The sequence below is a fragment of the Camelus bactrianus genome, chromosome 13, assembly GCF_048773025.1.
Source record: "Camelus bactrianus isolate YW-2024 breed Bactrian camel chromosome 13, ASM4877302v1, whole genome shotgun sequence".
Taxonomy (NCBI): domain Eukaryota; kingdom Metazoa; phylum Chordata; class Mammalia; order Artiodactyla; family Camelidae; genus Camelus; species Camelus bactrianus.
In genome coordinates, this window is record NC_133551.1 from 69,433,797 (window position 1) to 69,451,092 (window position 17,296).

Genomic DNA, 17,296 nt, shown 5'->3' on the forward strand with positions numbered 1-17,296 from the left:
TTCCTGCGTTTCCTTTTCCCTTAAACTAGTCCGATGAGTTTCCATTTCTTGCAACAAAAGGACCTTAAGAGAAACCCCTTGAAACTTCGGCAAGCAGCCAGGAGGCAGGGCCAGAGGTCAAGCACAGATGCCCCGATCCTCTCCCAGTTAACTTAGTGCATCAAAACCACCAGCAGCAAACACAAGGGCCCTGTGTGACTTGGATTTCACGGAAACCCATTCACCTCTAGGATAAGTAAACAACACTGGCAGCCACCATTCATGTAGCGCTGATACATGCCAGGCGCTCTTCCACACATCTGACAAGTACTGTCTCATTTAATCATCCTCATAACCACGTGGAGAACGTATGCAGTGCTCCCATTTGACAGATGAGGAAATGGAGACACAGAGGGGTTAAGTGACCTGATCAAGCACACTTAGCTGGTAAGTGGTGGGTCTGCCCAGGACCCCAGTGTGCCTGGGGCCTATGCTCCCACGTACTTATCTATCCCGGGTCTTGTGTAAGTGGTGTTTGTGGCACACCCTTAGGGAGTCCTTGATCCCGGTTTGGAGGGTGAGAGAGAAACCTGGGGACAGGGATTCAGCTTCTTCTGACTGAGAGGGGCCAACAGGAGGAGCACAGCCATGTCTTCTGCACCTTCTACAGTCCTGGTTGCCCATTTATTCCGCACACACTGCTGTCTTGGGCTAATATTTAGTGGCATTGATGAAAGTTGTTTTTCTCCCTTTGGCTCTTTCGAGATCATGGCCCTTCTTACTTTGGGGGAAGCTTGATTCAGCAGAAATGTAGGGATAACACTTTTGAATTTCAAGAACCAAGACTTTGGACAGCGGGAACATGAGCTTTGAGTTTCAAAAGTGGAAGCCCTGGGGACCTCTGGGCATAACGTCTATGACATTAACAAATGGTGTGGAGCCTGAGCTCTGAGAGCCATTTCCCCTAGCCCAGATCCGGTCAAGTGTCCTCGGGCTGGGGGGCTGGCAGGAGGGCAGAGGGGAGAGGAAGAGTTATGATGATGTGGGTCTCCAGAGAGGCGAGTGGTGGCCAAAGCAGTGGCCCCGTGCTGGCTTCGTGAGGGCGTGTGGATTGGTGGCCAGCCCAGGAGGCTGTCTGCCCCTCACCCAGCATGGCATGGGAGGGGCAGGGATGGTCATGTGGAGTCATTCCCACAGGGGCTGAGACAGCCTTACCAGGGTTTGGCAGGACCTGCCCATGTCTCCCGTGTGCCTGAGAGGGCAGAAGAATTTCAGAGAAGAGTGAGAAGCTGGGCATAGAGAGGGCTTCCAGGAGGCCTAGGAGGGCACACCTGCCATCTCGAAGGCAGAAATTAGGCCATCTCAGCAGGTGCAGAGGAGAGAAAGCCCCCTGCCCAGGTCTGGCTCTTTTCTTCCCAAATAAGAAACAGACACACAACACAGAACAAGAGGTAGGGAGACTCTAATTCATTATGAATAACTTTCTTCCACCTCAAAATGAAGTAGAAATTAAGTCTCATTTGGAAAACTGAAGTTGCGTTTCTTGCCCACGTCATGGTGTGGACCTTCTGTTCCCCTGCTTTCCCTCTAAGAGCCATGTGTGTTCAGCTCTGCTCTCTTGTGCATTTCTATAGAAAAAGGAGGTTAGCATGGTTCTTCAAGAGAAACAGAGGAGGCAGAGCATGGAGCAGAGGAACAATCCTCCTCCTCTTTCTGCATCTTCTTTCAGGCAGCCCACCAGTCTCTGTCTTCTACCATTTAAGCCATCCCTGCACCCTCACCTCCAGCAGAAAAGCCTCCCAGTATTGATGTAGTGGAGGTGATGGTTCTCTGTACCTACATCATAAGGACCCCTCCATCAGCCTCCAGACGATGTACCTGCTCTGACCACACCTGTCAAGTACATAATTGCGCCTACTTGAGTGGAGGCTCAATATGACACTACATTGTCTGTGACTCTTACAGCTCTTCAGACCAGAGTTTCGCAACCTTAGCGAAACTCTGGTCTATTCACATTTGGGCAGGATAGTTCGTTGCTGTGGGGGCTGTGTATTATAGGAAGTTGAGCCATTTCCCTGGGACTCTACCTACTAGATGCTGGTAGCAACACCCTCTCAAGTTGTGACAACCAAAAGTGACTCCAGACATTGGGGGGGTGTCACCCCCAGATAAAGACCGCTGCTTAAAACATCACACACATGACCCCCAGCGTGTGCTTTTTGCTTTGATATTGACGTCAATGAGAGAGACAGAATAATGTAATCAGAAAAGCAGTGGCCTGGAAGTTAGAAGACCTGGGTTCAAGTCCCAGTTCTCACTTCTTATCTGTGTGGCCATGAGCAAGTCACAGTTTTCACATATGTGTGTTGGGGATAATGAATGAGGAGAGGATTTTAGCTGGTTTCGTTTGCTGCTGTAACTCCAATATCTAGACTAGTACGTGGCATATAGTAAGTGCTCAAGAAAACTGTGTTGACTAAATGAATATCTGCCCTGCCTCCCTCCCAGGGCTTCTGCAGGCTTCAAATGGATAAGGCTGTGCAAAGTTCCAGGACAGAAAATATGGTACCCTGTCCAAACTCAGAACACAGCTGCCCCTGGCTGACATTTTCTAAACTAATTTCATAAATACAAAAGGATTCAGAATAACCCCAAACTGGAAAGAATCTAAATGCCCTTCCATAGAGGAGTGGTGAAACTGTGGTACATCCATACCATGGAATACTACACAGTAATCAAAAGGGATAGGTGATCAATATATGCAATGACTCAGATGGGGCTGGAGGGAGTCATGCTGAGTAGAAAGAGCCAATCTCAAAAGGTTACATACTGTATGATTTTATTTATATAACATTTTTGAAATAACCAAATTATAGAGGTGAAGAATATTGACAGGGGTTGGCGATGGGGGTAAGGATGAAGGGAGGGGTATAGCTACAATGGGGTAGCATGAAGGATGTTTGCAGTGACGACACAGTTCTGGATTTTGATTGATCACGTGTGATCATATTGATTTACATATGTGATAAAATTACACACACACACACATACATGAATACATGTGAAATATGAAATCCAAATAGACTCTGTGAACTGTACCAATGTCAATTTCCTGGCTCTGCTATTGGACAGTGTTTATGCAAGAGGTTACACTGGGGAAGGCTGAGTGAAGGACACACAAGATCTCTCTGTACATTAAAAAAAAATTTCCTGTGAATCTAATTATTTCAAAATGAAGATTTTTAACCCAAATAACATATAGATGAAATTAACAAGTACATAGGGACATAAGAAGAAAAGAGTTCTCAAAAAATATGTGCAGCATAGAAGTAGTTAAATTTCCCAAATCACCAGAGGTGGTAAAAGACTAGGACTACAAACTCAAGCTGGCAGAAAATGAAACTATTTTTCCATGACTCAGCGTAATTTATCTTACAAGCCCCTATTCTTCCAGGTGGCGGAAATGGTCCCGTCCCCACTTTGCTGGGGTTGCATTTAAATTCTGAGGGTCTTATATAGAGCCCCCCTCCCCTCCAAGGAGCACATCTGGTGCCGATGCCATCCACCTGTGTTCCCAGACTGGCAGCTGGCTGTTGGTCCCTACAAATTCACGCTGAGCCGTCCCTCACCCCTACTTCCATATGCTGGGCCCAACGGCAGCCCAGCAGGACAACCGGCCCCTACCTGACACCCTCTGATTCACATGTGGCCCACAGATACGTTTGATTTGGCCCATATAGTATTTTTAGAAAATGAGTTGCCTTGTATCCATATGAGATGATGAGTTCCTTCTAAACTTATTGTGGTCATTGTTCTGTATTGTATGTAAGTCAAGTCACTATGCTGTACACCTTAAACTTATACATGTTTATGTTATGTCAACTGTATCTCAATAAAACTGGAAGAAAAAAGAGCACATTTTCAGAAATTTTCACAAAAATCATTAGTTGCTGAGATTTGAGATGGGAATTTGCACAGAAGGATCTAGCTATCTGGAGCAGAGGTCTCTGGGCACACATCCCAGTGGGGCAGCAATCCGCTGGACCTGTGTCGTGGCTGCCCCTTTAGACCAGGCATGCCCTTCTGTGGATTCACCACAGTCCTCACCATTCCCTATTACCCACCCAGCCTGGATTCACTCCTTTATAAAACCTGCCTAGCCTATTGAACACTTGAGTTGGCAACCCCAACTCTTCCACAATTCTGTCACTTTTCAGTGCCCAGGAATGATCCTTCTGCTCCTTGCTGGTGCAGAGAAACATGATGGAGCTATCGCAGACCCACCTGCCCATATATACTGTTCCGCCTAGGCTCCTGCTGCCCTCCCTGGCTCCACACGGGAAAGGGAAAGGGGCACAATGGAACACAGCCCAGGGCCCTCGTTCTTGGTTTTCTTTGCTTCCTTTCAGACGTGCCCTCCTCCTCCTGATCTGGGAAGCTTTATTTTGTCTTAAAAGAGTCAGGAAGCCTTGCTAGTTCAGCATCTGGGTCGTCCCCCACCCCCAATAGTAGAATCTATTCTACTGTCTGCACACGCCAGTCCTTTCTGTTTCCCCGACTTCCTAGGCTTTCAAAATTCAAAACTCAGGACTGTTTGGTTCTCTTTTTCCGCTGTGTCATCCCTTCCTGCAGACATATGATAAGAGCTGCTTGAATTTTAGGGGTGGAGAGGGTCTTGAAAAAATCAGAAAACTGGGACTGAAGAACACCATCAGTTAAAATGTCACCCTTCATCATCTTGGTACATGCCAGGTGCTGTGCTAAATACTTCACATGCATTATCTCATTTCAACCTCAAATTGGAAGTGGAGCGTTTGTCCGAAGTCAACAGCTAGTGGGAAAGCAGAGCTGGGACTTGAGCCTAGAGCGAATCCTCTTAGCCACTTGGTCCCCACAAAGGTATGGCTTTATTTTACCCTCACCTTTCCTGATACCTGCACTCTCAGGTCACTGCCGGTCTGCGCAGGGTCACAGGCTTTACCTGGATGAAAGTGAAAGGCCATTGGTTAAACTTTTCCTAAGGCCCGCCTATTCCCTCGGTGATTGGCAGAAAGGTTGTGACTGATACGAGGCGGATTATAGACACAGTGAAGTATATTGACCCTTCTCAGGCCACTTTAACCGCCGCCCGGGAGTCCAGACAGCCTGAGCAGGTCGACTCCCTGGAGAAGAGCAGGGATAAAAATGGAAGGATGAAACAAGAGGCCGAGTCTGAGAGTTGGCAAATCCAGTTACAGGGAAGAGTAAATGCTGGCTGAGGTCAATTTGTAAATCAGCAGCTTGCAAAGCTAGACAAACCTATTTCTTGGAAAATCCAATTATAATGCAGAGCTTAGAGGGCTCCCTGGGTTTCTGCTCAGCTCCCTGCAGAGCCCCGCCCGATGTCCCCTTGGCTGTCTCCTGTCAAAGGGCCCTGAGCAATCCAAGAGCTTGCTAGTCACTGGGACTCCAGGGAGCTGTTTTATCTAAGCACTTGGGCAGAAAGGTATTCCTACCTTCCTTCCTCACCTCTGGTGGGCAGGAGCATCGATGAGCCATTTGTCGTGCCAGCCCTTTATCCACCCAAGGGCTCTGCTCTGAGGCTTTCTGCAGCCAGTGTGCTGGGAACAGCGAGTCAGTGCAGGCCTGGGAAAAGACAGACCCACCTCATGCCTTTGGATTTTTTCAGGGGTTGTATTTTCCTTGTAAAGCACGTGGGCCTGGTTTGGACAGCACCATCGGGCTAACTGGCCCTCTATTTGGCCAGAAGTGAAGAAAGTGTTTTGTTCTTTTTTTCTTCCAATTCAATGTAATCCAAAGTTTTTTTTTTAAAAATTGTACATTAATTGGGATTCTGATCTTTTCCTATTAGAAACCTTTAACCATTTCTTTCACCTTGTATTGCCTTTTAGCTACTCCCCCCCCAGGCACCATTCACAGGGTTGGCACTTATGTTTATACTGATGGGAGGTAGTCTAGCTTGGTACTAGGCACATGGCCTGGCATGTGAGCTGCCTGACTCTGCGGTTACGGACTCCGGCTCCTTGGGTGAGTCATTTCACCTTGTGGGGCTTCAGCTTCCTCATCTGTAAAATGGGGTTGGTAATTACGTCCTGACAAGTTGCCCATTTCATTGCAGCAAACAATGAAAAGTTGTTCATGAGAAGTTGCCCTGTACAGGAGAGGCTCCTATTGTTATTTGCGAGAACCCCCCAACATGAATGAAACCATTCTGGGTCAGGAAGAACAGTGATAGGGGTCACTGCTCTTGAATCAGGAGTCACTGGTCTGGTATGATTTGAGGGTCCAAGACCTAGTCCCGGTAGTTGAATTTGACTCTCCAATGTCTTGGTTGGAGAAGCAACTGTGAACTTCACCCAGAGAGCTTCAAAGGCCAAGAGGAAGGTGCCAGGCTGGGATTTCCTCTCTATGTCATCCGAGATCGTGGAACACTTGTGTATGGGGGCAGGGGGTAGAGGCCAGCAAAGGATGGGGGAATGGGGCCCAGTCTGAGGCCTTGGCTGTCAGGAAGTGGGGTGGGAGACGGGAAGGGGAGGGTAGGAGGGTGGAGGGTGAACACCCACAGCCTAGAGCCAGAGGAAGCTGTGCCCTTTGTCCTCTCGGCTTCTGGGGACCAGGCTACTCAGAAGGAGGAAGCAGTAGCCAGAGTTCTGAGCTAGTGACCTTGTGGGCTGCCAGGGGAGGTGGGAACAGCCACCCAATCTTGTGGAAATCCCCTACATATGGGTGGCTGAGGACCTTCCTGGGCTGGAACCCTCTTTTGTTCCAGACCTTTTACTTCTTTTTATTTCTTCTTTTTTTATTGAGGCATAATTTATATTCAGTGAGGTGCAAAACTCTTGAGTGGACAGCTTGATGAGTTTTTACCTAAGGACATATCCACGTAGCCATAACCCAGCTCAGAATTGAGAGCATTCCCAGAACCTGAGAAGGCTGCCTCGTATCCTTTTCCAGTCCAAACTCTCTCAAGTCACCTTAATTCTGACCTTCATCACTGTAAATAAATTTTGCCTATTTTTGAACTTCGAATAAACAGAATTACCCAGTATGTGTTCTTTTGTCTCTGACTTCTTTCACTCAATATTGTGTCTGGGAGATCCAGGCAGGGTTTTTGTATGGCTGTCCTTTGTTCTTCTTCACTGCTGTGTAACATTCCATTGTCTTACTATACTATACATTTTCATTCTTCTGTTGATAGACTTCAGGGCATTTCTAATTTGGGGCTGTTCTGAAACAGCAGCTACGAATATTTTTGCACCTGGTTTTGGGGGTACAGAGCTCTCCTTTCTGTCAGGCATACACCTAGAGTGGTTCCAAGTCTTTTAGACATCCTTTTTAAAAATGCTTCAAGATAAGGGAAAAGGGCACTAGTGCATTTCCCTCCCTTCCCCTCCCTGCAACACAATCGTCCAGGGTTGCAGGTGAGATGCTCCGAGAAGCAGAAAGGAGAGAGAGAGGGCTCCGCACAGCCGCAGCCCCATTCTAAAGATGTAAAAAGATGTTGGTTACTTGCCAACAGAATTTCCCCTTTCAGAAATGTCCCCTGATCTTTTGCTGGCAATGTGCATGAGAGAATTTCTGAGCCTTAGAAGAAAGTTCCTCTCCTTCCCCTCCTGATGGTGCCTGTTGAAATCTTGAATGTCTGGTAGACCTCAGAGATCATTAAGTCCTTTCTTCCCATGTTACAGCTACGGAAACTGATGCCCAGAGAAGGGGCTTGCCGAAAGCCTCACAGCTGGTGAGTGGCAGGGCTAGAAAGACAAAGAGTCCCAGCCTTCAGGGAGGAAGGGATTATATTCATTCATTCATTCGTTTGTTCGTTCATTCATTCATCTTCCCAGTGCTATTGGGCTACACTGGAGCTCTTGGTCCCAAAGTTTAGAGTCTTTCAGTAGTCGTCCTTCCATGGTTATTGGATGGCAGATTCTAGACTTACTCTAGTCATCATTCAATAAGCCTTGTTGATCACCTACTGTGTGCCAGGTACTGTTTCAGTCTCTTGGCACACAGCAGGAGATAAGACATTTCTGCCCTCACGTAACTTGCATCCTCTCAGGGGAGAAGACCAAGAAACACATAAATAAGTAAATTGAGGTAAGTTGGGTGAAGATGAGGAGTAAAACAAAGCAGGAAGGGAGGATGGGAAGTGCTGAAGGCTTGAGGAATGGGGAGAGTTGGATTTTTGAACTTAATGATCAGAGAAGTGACATTCAGAAATCCTGAGGGAGGTGAGGGAGTGCAGGGAAGTGGAGTGGAGGCTGTAGGATGGGGAGGGTGTTCTGGGCAGGAGGCACAGCAAGTGCAAAGGCCCTGAGGCAGGAGTCTGCTGGGGTATTTGGGGAACATTGAGAAGGACCATATGGTTGGAGTGAGTTAAGCAAGTGGGAGGGTGCCGGGGGATGGGGTCAGAGAGGTGAGGGGCAGGGGGATCTGTAGGACTGTGCGGGTTACTGGAAGGACTTGGGGTTTTACTCACAGATGTGGGGTCTTCAGAGAGCATCCTTCAGAGGAGTGACAGGACCTGACAGTGTTTCTAAGAGGAGCTGGCTGCTGCATGGAGAATAGATGGGGACAAGGACAGAAGCAGCAGGAGCATTTAAGAAGCTGTGACAATAATTCAGTGACAAATGATGGGGCTTGGCCAGGTGGGGACAGTGGAGGGAGATGTCTCCTTGTGATGCTTTGAGGCAGTGCCAACAGGACTTCCTGGCATATTGACGTTGGTCCTAATAGGAGACCTTTGCACCTTAAACGCAAAGCAGGTGTGCTTTGCAAAGGAGGCCATTGAGTTTCAGGAACAAGGTCTTCCTCATTCTTCTAGATCTTCTAGGCTGACATCCTCCCAGGTACAAGGAGGAAAAGAGAGTAATTCTCTGGGTCAACAATGGCAAAATCAATCTTTTGGGCTCTGACTGGGTCATGTGCTCATTGCTGCACCAATCACTGGCAGGTAGGGGCATGGAACTGCACCCTGATTGGCTTAGCCTAGCTCCCCTAGCACCCAAACCAAAGGGTCATGGCACCTGGGACATGGGGACGGGTGGGTTGAACTTGCTGCTATGACCAAACACAAATGATGATGGTAATAGTGATAATAACAGTAACCACAATCGCTTACACAGTGCTTGGTCTTGTTTCAGCAGCAAGAAGGAGGGAGGACGTCTGGACACCAGGCTGGAGACACCTGTTAAGGTGTCTTGGGAAACTCTTAGATTGAGTGGGAGATTGGATTTAAAAATCTTGGCTGTGTGTTAGGATCACCTTTTCCAGAGTAGCTATGGGCCCCACCTCAGACCAATTGAATAAGAATCTCTGGGGTGAGACCCTAACACTAGGGTTGAGAAACTTCTCCAGGTGTTTCTACTGCGCCTAGCCTCCGGGCCTGGGAACGGCCTGGCCAGCTCGGTGTGTCCTCTGCAGGGTGGGACGTCTGCAGCTCCAACAGCCCCCCAGGTGTTTCCTCTGCTCATTATAGTTTGTGGACCCCGGAATGAGGCCTTTCTTTTCCTCACAGCTTAGCTCCCTGGGGTCAACAGATAAGGCTGCTCCTGGCCAGAGGTGCACCTGCTGGCCACCTGAGGGCGGAGAGAATGAATGTCTCAGGCACTCATTCGCCATTCTGCAGTGGGAACTTGACCTAAGGTCTTTTTCATGAGTCTATGACTCTTTAAAGTCGCCTTAGCCCCTGTAGTAGGACCCCTGGGTCATTACTTGACAGTCTCATTTTCTTGCAAAATTAATGGTATCTTCCCTGGAAGGTTTTAAATTAGACCTTTGCCCTTTTGTTGATTTGAGCATTATTTCTCCTCTCCCAGGTGTGGCATCTACAGCCTGGAGCTTCTTTAACAGAATGGCTGTCTGGGGGAGAAAGAGTCATTCTGTCCTCGTTCCCCCAATAGTGACAATTGTACACTGAACGCTCCTGATTGTAATATTCAAGAAAGCTTTGTGGGAGCTGCTTATGTTCCAAAGCCTCCTTGATAGACGTGTGAGTGGGAATCAACATTTACTTTCTTACGGCAGCAATACTATTAAAACTAAGGTGGTTTTCCAAGATAGTCCACAAAGATCTATTCATTCAAAGATCTCATTATTCTATGAATAATTTAAAAATGCTGGAATAGAACATTAGGAATAATTTTTCACTTACATAACATCTAACATTTCAGATAGGAAAAAATAAACACTGATTCCAGAGTTAATAGAATTTATGTCATTAGAAAAATATTTACACTTCCCCCTTAATCTGTATGTTTTGGGCATAGAGTACATTTATCTTTTTCATTTTTCCCATTTCTGACTTCCAAGTCCATTTTATTTCCTGAACCAGAATAATGTTAGTACAGCAAATGAGTGGTGAGTGACAAACACACCTATCAGGTGGCAGGGAGTGGTGGCAGTCCTGATAATGACCGTCCCTCATGGCTGACATACATGATGGAGCCCACAATCCACAGACCAGCTGTTCACCCTCAGCTGAGCCGGAGGCGGGGATCACACAGGTCACTTCTACCTGCTCCCGGCTGTGCTAAGTAATGCGCATCCCACGCGCTGTGTGGCGTAAACATTAATTACAGGGGCCGCTGCTTCTCAGGAAGAGCCACAAGGATGTCGGGGATGGGCCTGTGAAGGGTGGAGACCTCTGGGACAATGGCTGGGGGAGGGGCCTGGGGCTGCCCCTCACCCAACTCCACAGTCTTTCTGGGGATGCCGTCCAGCTGAGCCACCAAGTTCAGGGACTGTTTGGCTGAGTGTCCTAGTGATAACATCACCGTCTTTTCTAGAAGCCCCCTTGTTGGGGCTGGAAGGGCTACACAGTGCAGACGCTTTCATCTCGGGATGAGACGCTGAAACCAGCAAAAGGTGTGGCTTCTCTGCCCAGGATCACACGGCCAATCAGAGGCTGGACTTGAACTCACATACTCTGACCACAGGTGCACGGCCCTTTCCACTCTGCTCTGATACCTCTCTCCTCTTTCCTACACATTTCTCAAATTCTGGTTAAAGACAAGAGCTGTCCTGTCATCCCAAGCACACAAGTGAGGCACACTGGAGAGCCCCAGGGGGCCAGGGCCCCCCTCTTTTTCATTTTTTTCTGGGCCTTGGGGGCCCCGTGAGAGCTTCCACTACTCTTCAGGGGATTTATCTGCTGACATGGCTTCTTCTAGTAGAATGTAAGCTCCTTGAGCGGCAGAACCGTATCCCATTTGTTTCCTTGTCGCCCATGGCAAGCTGGGGGTCCCATCCAGAGAAAGCACTTAAGTGTTTGATGAATGAATATGTGGGCTTCACAGCATGGTTTACTCTCATCCAGATAGAATCCCAAACTCTCTCTCTATCTCCACCTGCCCCCTCTCAGCTGGATCCACGTCCCCTTCTGGGATCTAGAGTGTGGGTGTGTGGTGAGCTTAGCTGAGACTGATAGATGCTGGGGTTTAAAAGCTTTGCCACTCATGATGCTCCTTTACTTGGGTCTCATCCAGTCCCCCAACAACCCAGGGAGTGAAAAATACAACTGTTCCCGTGCCCCTTTCCAGAAGAGGCGACTGAGATTGGGTTATCATCGAGGCCAAGGTCATGCAGGTGGTGAGTGGTGGGACCAGCCTTAAAGGCAGGTCCCTGGGTGCTGGATCCCAGCCTTTCTTGGCTGTAAGTGAGTATCCGCAGACTGTTTAGAAGTACCTCCTAGTCAGGGATGAGTTGTGGATCGTATGTTCCTAGGTGTGCTTGTGGGGTTCCTCAGAGCCCTCTGGGGTTCCGTGAAGCACAGTTTGACCACCACTGCTTCAGGCATTTCTTCTTTAAGCAGTGGTTGCAGAGCCGTTCTCTCTGCCAGGATTAAGAAGAGTGAGATCCAGATCATGGCTCCAGTCCTGGCTCTGATCTCCGTAAACTGTGTGATCTTGGGCAAGCCACGTCTCCTCTCTGGGCCTTGCCACCCTCACCTGTGATGTGAGCTCGTCAGAACCTATGGCCCCACTAGCCAGTCCCACGCCCCTGAGCTGGCCGGTCAAGAAACAGAGCACTGGTCCCAGGGTCTCCATGGCTTTGGCTGGTGAGGAGTCGCCCTGTCTCGGGCGATTCTGGAAGATTCCTATGGGTGTCCATTCTGCAGCGGCTCCCTGACAAGGCCACATCTTCAGCCCAGAGGGTTCAGAAGCTCAGGGTACAGCTGGAAAGGAGCCAGGCACATGGCTGTGCTGAAGATGGGTCCTGGGGGATGGAGTGTGGGCAGGGCTGCCCCAGGGCCTAGTCCCTGGCCCTGTTCCTGCTTGATGACCCACACCCCGTCTCCTCCCATCACAGCCTTTCCTGAGGAGCCCAGGGGGTGGCATCTTGTTATTGCCTTGCCCCAGCCCCTTGGCCTCAACCTGGAGATGACCCCCACCCCCAGGGGCGGCAATTCTCCAAAGGGTTACAAGAGCTCACTTGGACAACAGGGAGAAGGGTTACAAGAGCTATAACTGATAAACCCTCACAAGCATCCCTGAAAGACCCTGGCCAAGTGCCTATGTGTCCCTTCCCGTTTCATCCTCATGATAACCCCTGAAGGGTTACTGCCAACCCATTTTACAGATGACCAGACTGAGGCCCCAGGGAGGTCACATACACACCCAAGGTCTCACCACTGATTAGTGACCATGAGGGCACTTGAACCCAGGCAGGCAGGCTCACGGGGCAGGGTCCTAGTCAACAGAATCCTACAACTGAACCGGAAGCAGTGGCTTGGAGGATGCAGTCTCATGACTGTGTTTGCCTGGCTGGGGTAGGGAAGGTGACCTCCTCTGTGCCTGTGTATCCTTGGGACCTGTCATTGCAAACTTGGCTCCCTGCCACCGTTCGTAAGTGGTTCATGGGGCACGAACTAGGGGCAGAAATCAAGAAAGGAATGAAAAAACATTTCCTCCTTTTTGAAAGTACAGTTCAGCTCCGCTGGGTCATGTTTTCATGACATTTATCACGAATGTCGTTTAAATCTTTGGTGTCTGTTCCTTCTGTGCTGTCAGCTCCATGAGGACAGCGGCCAGGTCACTTTTGTGCACTTGATGAATGACCAGTGCCCATCCCAGTACCTGGCATGTGGGAGGGGACTGTACCCTCCAGAGTGAGGAGCGACACTTTAACACCAAGCATAAAGCGTGGCGCGTGGGATTTCTTGGGCCTGCTGCTAAGATGTTAGCCTGGAGCTCCGGGTCATATCCCACGCCCCCTGGATGTCACTGCGTTACAGGCCGGGGGTGTTTGTATCCTCAGCCTTACGCTGTGAGGGCTGGGGGCCTGTGTCCTGGATGACAGCTTCCCACAGAGACACCTGCTCATTCACGGCCTGAAACCCCAGGGTCTGTGTAATGCCATTTCTCAAACTCTGCTCTGCCCAGAACAAAGCGGGGATGAGAGAGGGACTGGCGCCTCTGTCTGAGATCGCCCTCAGTTCCTTGCCACTTGGGCCTCTCCGTGGCTCAGCTTACAACTTGGCAGGTGGTTCCATCAGTGAGAGCAAAGAAGAGCCAGAGCCAGAGTCAGTCTTTTATAACTAATCTCAGGAGTGACATCCGGTCCTTTTTGCTGGATTGTATCTTAGAAGCGAGTCACACGCCAGTGGAGGGGATTTGACAGAGACATGAACACCAGGAGGTGGGGCCATTGCAGCCGTTGTAGGAGCTGTCTGCCGCATGGGGGGCTCCAACTCAAGATCAGATGCGTTGGAGAGAGCAGGGCTTGGAGTCAGGCAGAAACAGCTTGATGCCGGCTTTTCCTCTAACCTGCGGCGCGAAACTCGCACATTTCTCAGCCTCGCTGAGCCTGGTCTGTAGGGTGGAGGCCATTTCACCTGCCGCATCGGGGCTGAGCTGAGGGGCGCGTGTGATCAGCGTTGCTACGCTGCCTTGCCCCGGGTGTTAGCTCCCCAGGGCTGCGCTAACAAAGTGCCACAAACGTGGCGGCTTAAACAAACCAGAGGCACGATTTTGCAGCTCTGGAGGTCAGAGGCGGTCAGAAGCCTGACACAGGCGTCACTGGGCTAAAAATCGAGGTGTTGGCTGGGCCGCATTCCTTTCTGGAGGCTCCGGGGGAGAATCCAGTTCTTCCTTTTCCAGCTTGTAGAGGTGCCCATACTCCTTGGCACGTGGCCCCTGCCTCCATCTTCAAAGCCGGGAAATGGGGTCAAGACTTTACTGTGCATCACATCAACTCTGACCCTCTCCCACAGTCACACCCCCGCCTCCACTCCCTTCTTCTGCCTCCCCCATCCTCTTTTAAGGCCCCATCAGGGAGCCCAACCAGACAATCCTAAAATAGGATCATCTCCCCTTTTCAGGTCACCTGATTAACAACCTTAATTCCACCAGCAACTTTGATTCCCCTTTGCCATGTTAGGTGACATAGTCACATGTTCTGGGGACTAGGAGGTGGACATTTAGGGACCATAAATCCGCCCACCCCAGTCTTTCCACACACCTGTCCACCTTTGCCCTGAGATGTCTCCCTCCCCACACCCTGCACCCCGTACCGAGGACACCTGATTGTTCCTGTGGGTTCCCGGCACCCAGAGGGAGAGGCCCTCCTTGGCACACCCAGGGGCAGGAGGAAGGCACATCTGTTCTGCAGGAACGTGGAGAGGAGGCAGGTGCTTGGACACGGTGAAGTTTATGGGCATTCCTCGGGTGCCCCAGCTGTGTCTGACTCCCTGGGGCTGTCCACGTGGTCCCGCGGGGCAGTTTGTATAGCCCTCTCTCCCTGGGAACAATGGCCTTCAGAAGTAGCCTGCTGCTCCCCAGCTGCCTGGCCACAGGTGTCCCGCTCCCGGAGGCCACTGGCCAGGGACCTCTCAGCAGAAGGGAAACAGCCGGCACCTCGTGTTGGAGTTGCATCAACAGAAGAAGGCATCCTGGGTGAGATCAGCCCTGTCTCTCAGCTCACCTCCTGCTGGGGGGGGTCTCCTGGCTGGGAGGGAATCTGGGGGGGTCACCAGCATCCAAATTTGTCCTGAGGCCAGCTTCCAAATTCTGCCTGTCCCACTGAAGATGTGTTTCTTGCCTTCAGTGGGGAAACAAAACAGAAGTCATTTCTCTATCAAGAGCCACCCTTTTCAGGCTGCAGGGATGGACGGGGGACCCTGTGACAGTGACTTATTGGGCCTGGATTGCTGGGTGGTCTGTGCTGGTTTGCTTGCCATCTAGTGGCGAGTTATGGGACTGCGTGCTGTAATAGCCCAAGGACCGTCTAGGCTGGATTTACTACCCCAGGGCAGCGGTCCCAAACCCTGACTGTGCCACAGAACCACCCAAAGAGGTTCCGGAAAATACATATGCTCAAGCCCCACACCACACCTCCTGTATCTGAAAACCTGTAGTTTAGTCTTAGAATGCAGGCCCTCAAGCCCTATCTCTAAATTCTAAATTGCTAGGTTGAGGATAAGACCTGGGTCGATTCCCCACAAATGCAGTTTGGCCTCTGACTCTGCAACATTACAAGCTCAAGGGAAGGCATCTCTAGCTAGCAAAATTAGGTCAGTCCAAAAAAAAAAAAAAAAGAATTTAAGATTATTCCATCTTTCCATATTATTCAATGTAATGCGGGTAGAGTGCTTGAAATGCGGTGGGTAGTCATGTGCATGCCTGCGTGCATGTGTGCATATGTATGCGGGATGTAGGAACTGAGAGAAGGGACAGGAGTCGCTTTGGGGTCAAGCCCAGCGGTTGGTGGGTAGCTTAACTGGGACTCTTAGGATCGAGAGCCTGAAACCCAATTTGAGTTGCCTTAAGCGGGTGGTGGGGGGCCTGTGTGAGGGTGCTGTGGGCTGAACTGTGCCCCTCAAATTCTTATGTTGAAGTCCTAACCCCCAGTGCTCCAGAATGTGACCTTACTTGGAGACAGGGTCTTTAAAGAGGTGATTAAGTTAATATGAGGTCATTAGGGTGGGCCCTGACTCAGTATGACTGGTGTCTTTATAAGAAGAGGAGATTAGGACACAGACACACACAGAGGGAAGCCTGCAGGGGGACAAAGGGAGAAGACGGCCTCAGAGGAGACCAACCCTGCTGACACCTTGATCTTGGATTTCTAGACTCTGGAACTGTGAGAAATTAAATTTCTATTGTTTAAAAAGCAACATTGTTATGGTGACCCTAGAAAACTAACACAGGGAAGGAATGGGGGAAGTGGGAAGGGTTAGGGTGTCACCGAACCAACCCCCAGGGAGCAGGGGGGACCTGGCCTCAGGGACAGTTGACTCCAGGGACTGACAGTCCTCCCTGCTCCCTCTTGCATCTTGTGTTCTGGCTCTGGGTCCGTCTCGTTCTCTCAGGCATCTTCTAGTGGGAGACACATGGCGGCCTGCAATTCTGGGGCAAGTCTCATAGCTCAAGATCCAGAGGAAAGCCAGAGCTCACCTTCCACTCACGAATTCGAACCGTCTAGGTAGGGATTCTGATTCTGCCTCCTCGCATCTCAGGGCCACCCCTGGGGCCATTTGCAGTGGCCAGGGGGCTGAGGGGCTGGGAGCTTCCAGCGGGGATCATGTTATTTCCCTGAAGGCGGGGGAGGGGGTGATGGCGACGCTGGAGGTGGTAGGACAATAGGACATCGTGCTGAAAAGAGCCCCACTCCCGAGAATGACAGGCAGCGAGCCTGGGGCGATCCCCCAAGGCCGGCAGAGGAGGGGAAGGGGTGCTCGGCAGAGATGCTGCGGTCCACATGGGGGAAGGCAGTGGCCGCACGGCCTGTGTCTGTCTATGGCCAAGCCTGGTGGGAGTGGGACAGTCAGCGCCTGCCACGCCCCCAACTCCCAGCGTGGGGGGAAGAGCAGGGGGGCTGGTTCCTCAGCTACCGTCAGGCTCCATCACTAATTTGCTTGTTTCCTGGTTTGTCTGTTTTTTTTTTTTTTTAATAAAATGGGGTTGATGGAGGTGTGGTGTGAGATTAGCTATTGTAAGTACTCACTCAAGCAGAGCATGCTGGTTCCTAAATTATTATCTTGTTTTAAGTCTCTGCTCACAGAGCTGCCTTTGTCCTTGAAACCCATAATTTACAGAGCAATTTTCTGTCAGGTGGAGGGAGTGGATCCGGCTTCCGGGAACACCATACTTAACAATGGGCTATCTCTTCAGCCCTGGGAACTTGTGGCTTCAGGATTTTTTTTACTGTAAAGAGCTGGGTGTGGCCGGCCAGCCTTAGGCCAGTGGGTACGAGCCCAGACTCTGCAGAGAGCCAGTCTGCAGTGCTAAGATCCCAGCTCCCACGCCTAGCTCAGGACTCTGGGAATCTGTGTAATGTTGCTGTGCCTCAGTTTCCCCATCTGTCAGATGTGAAAAACAAT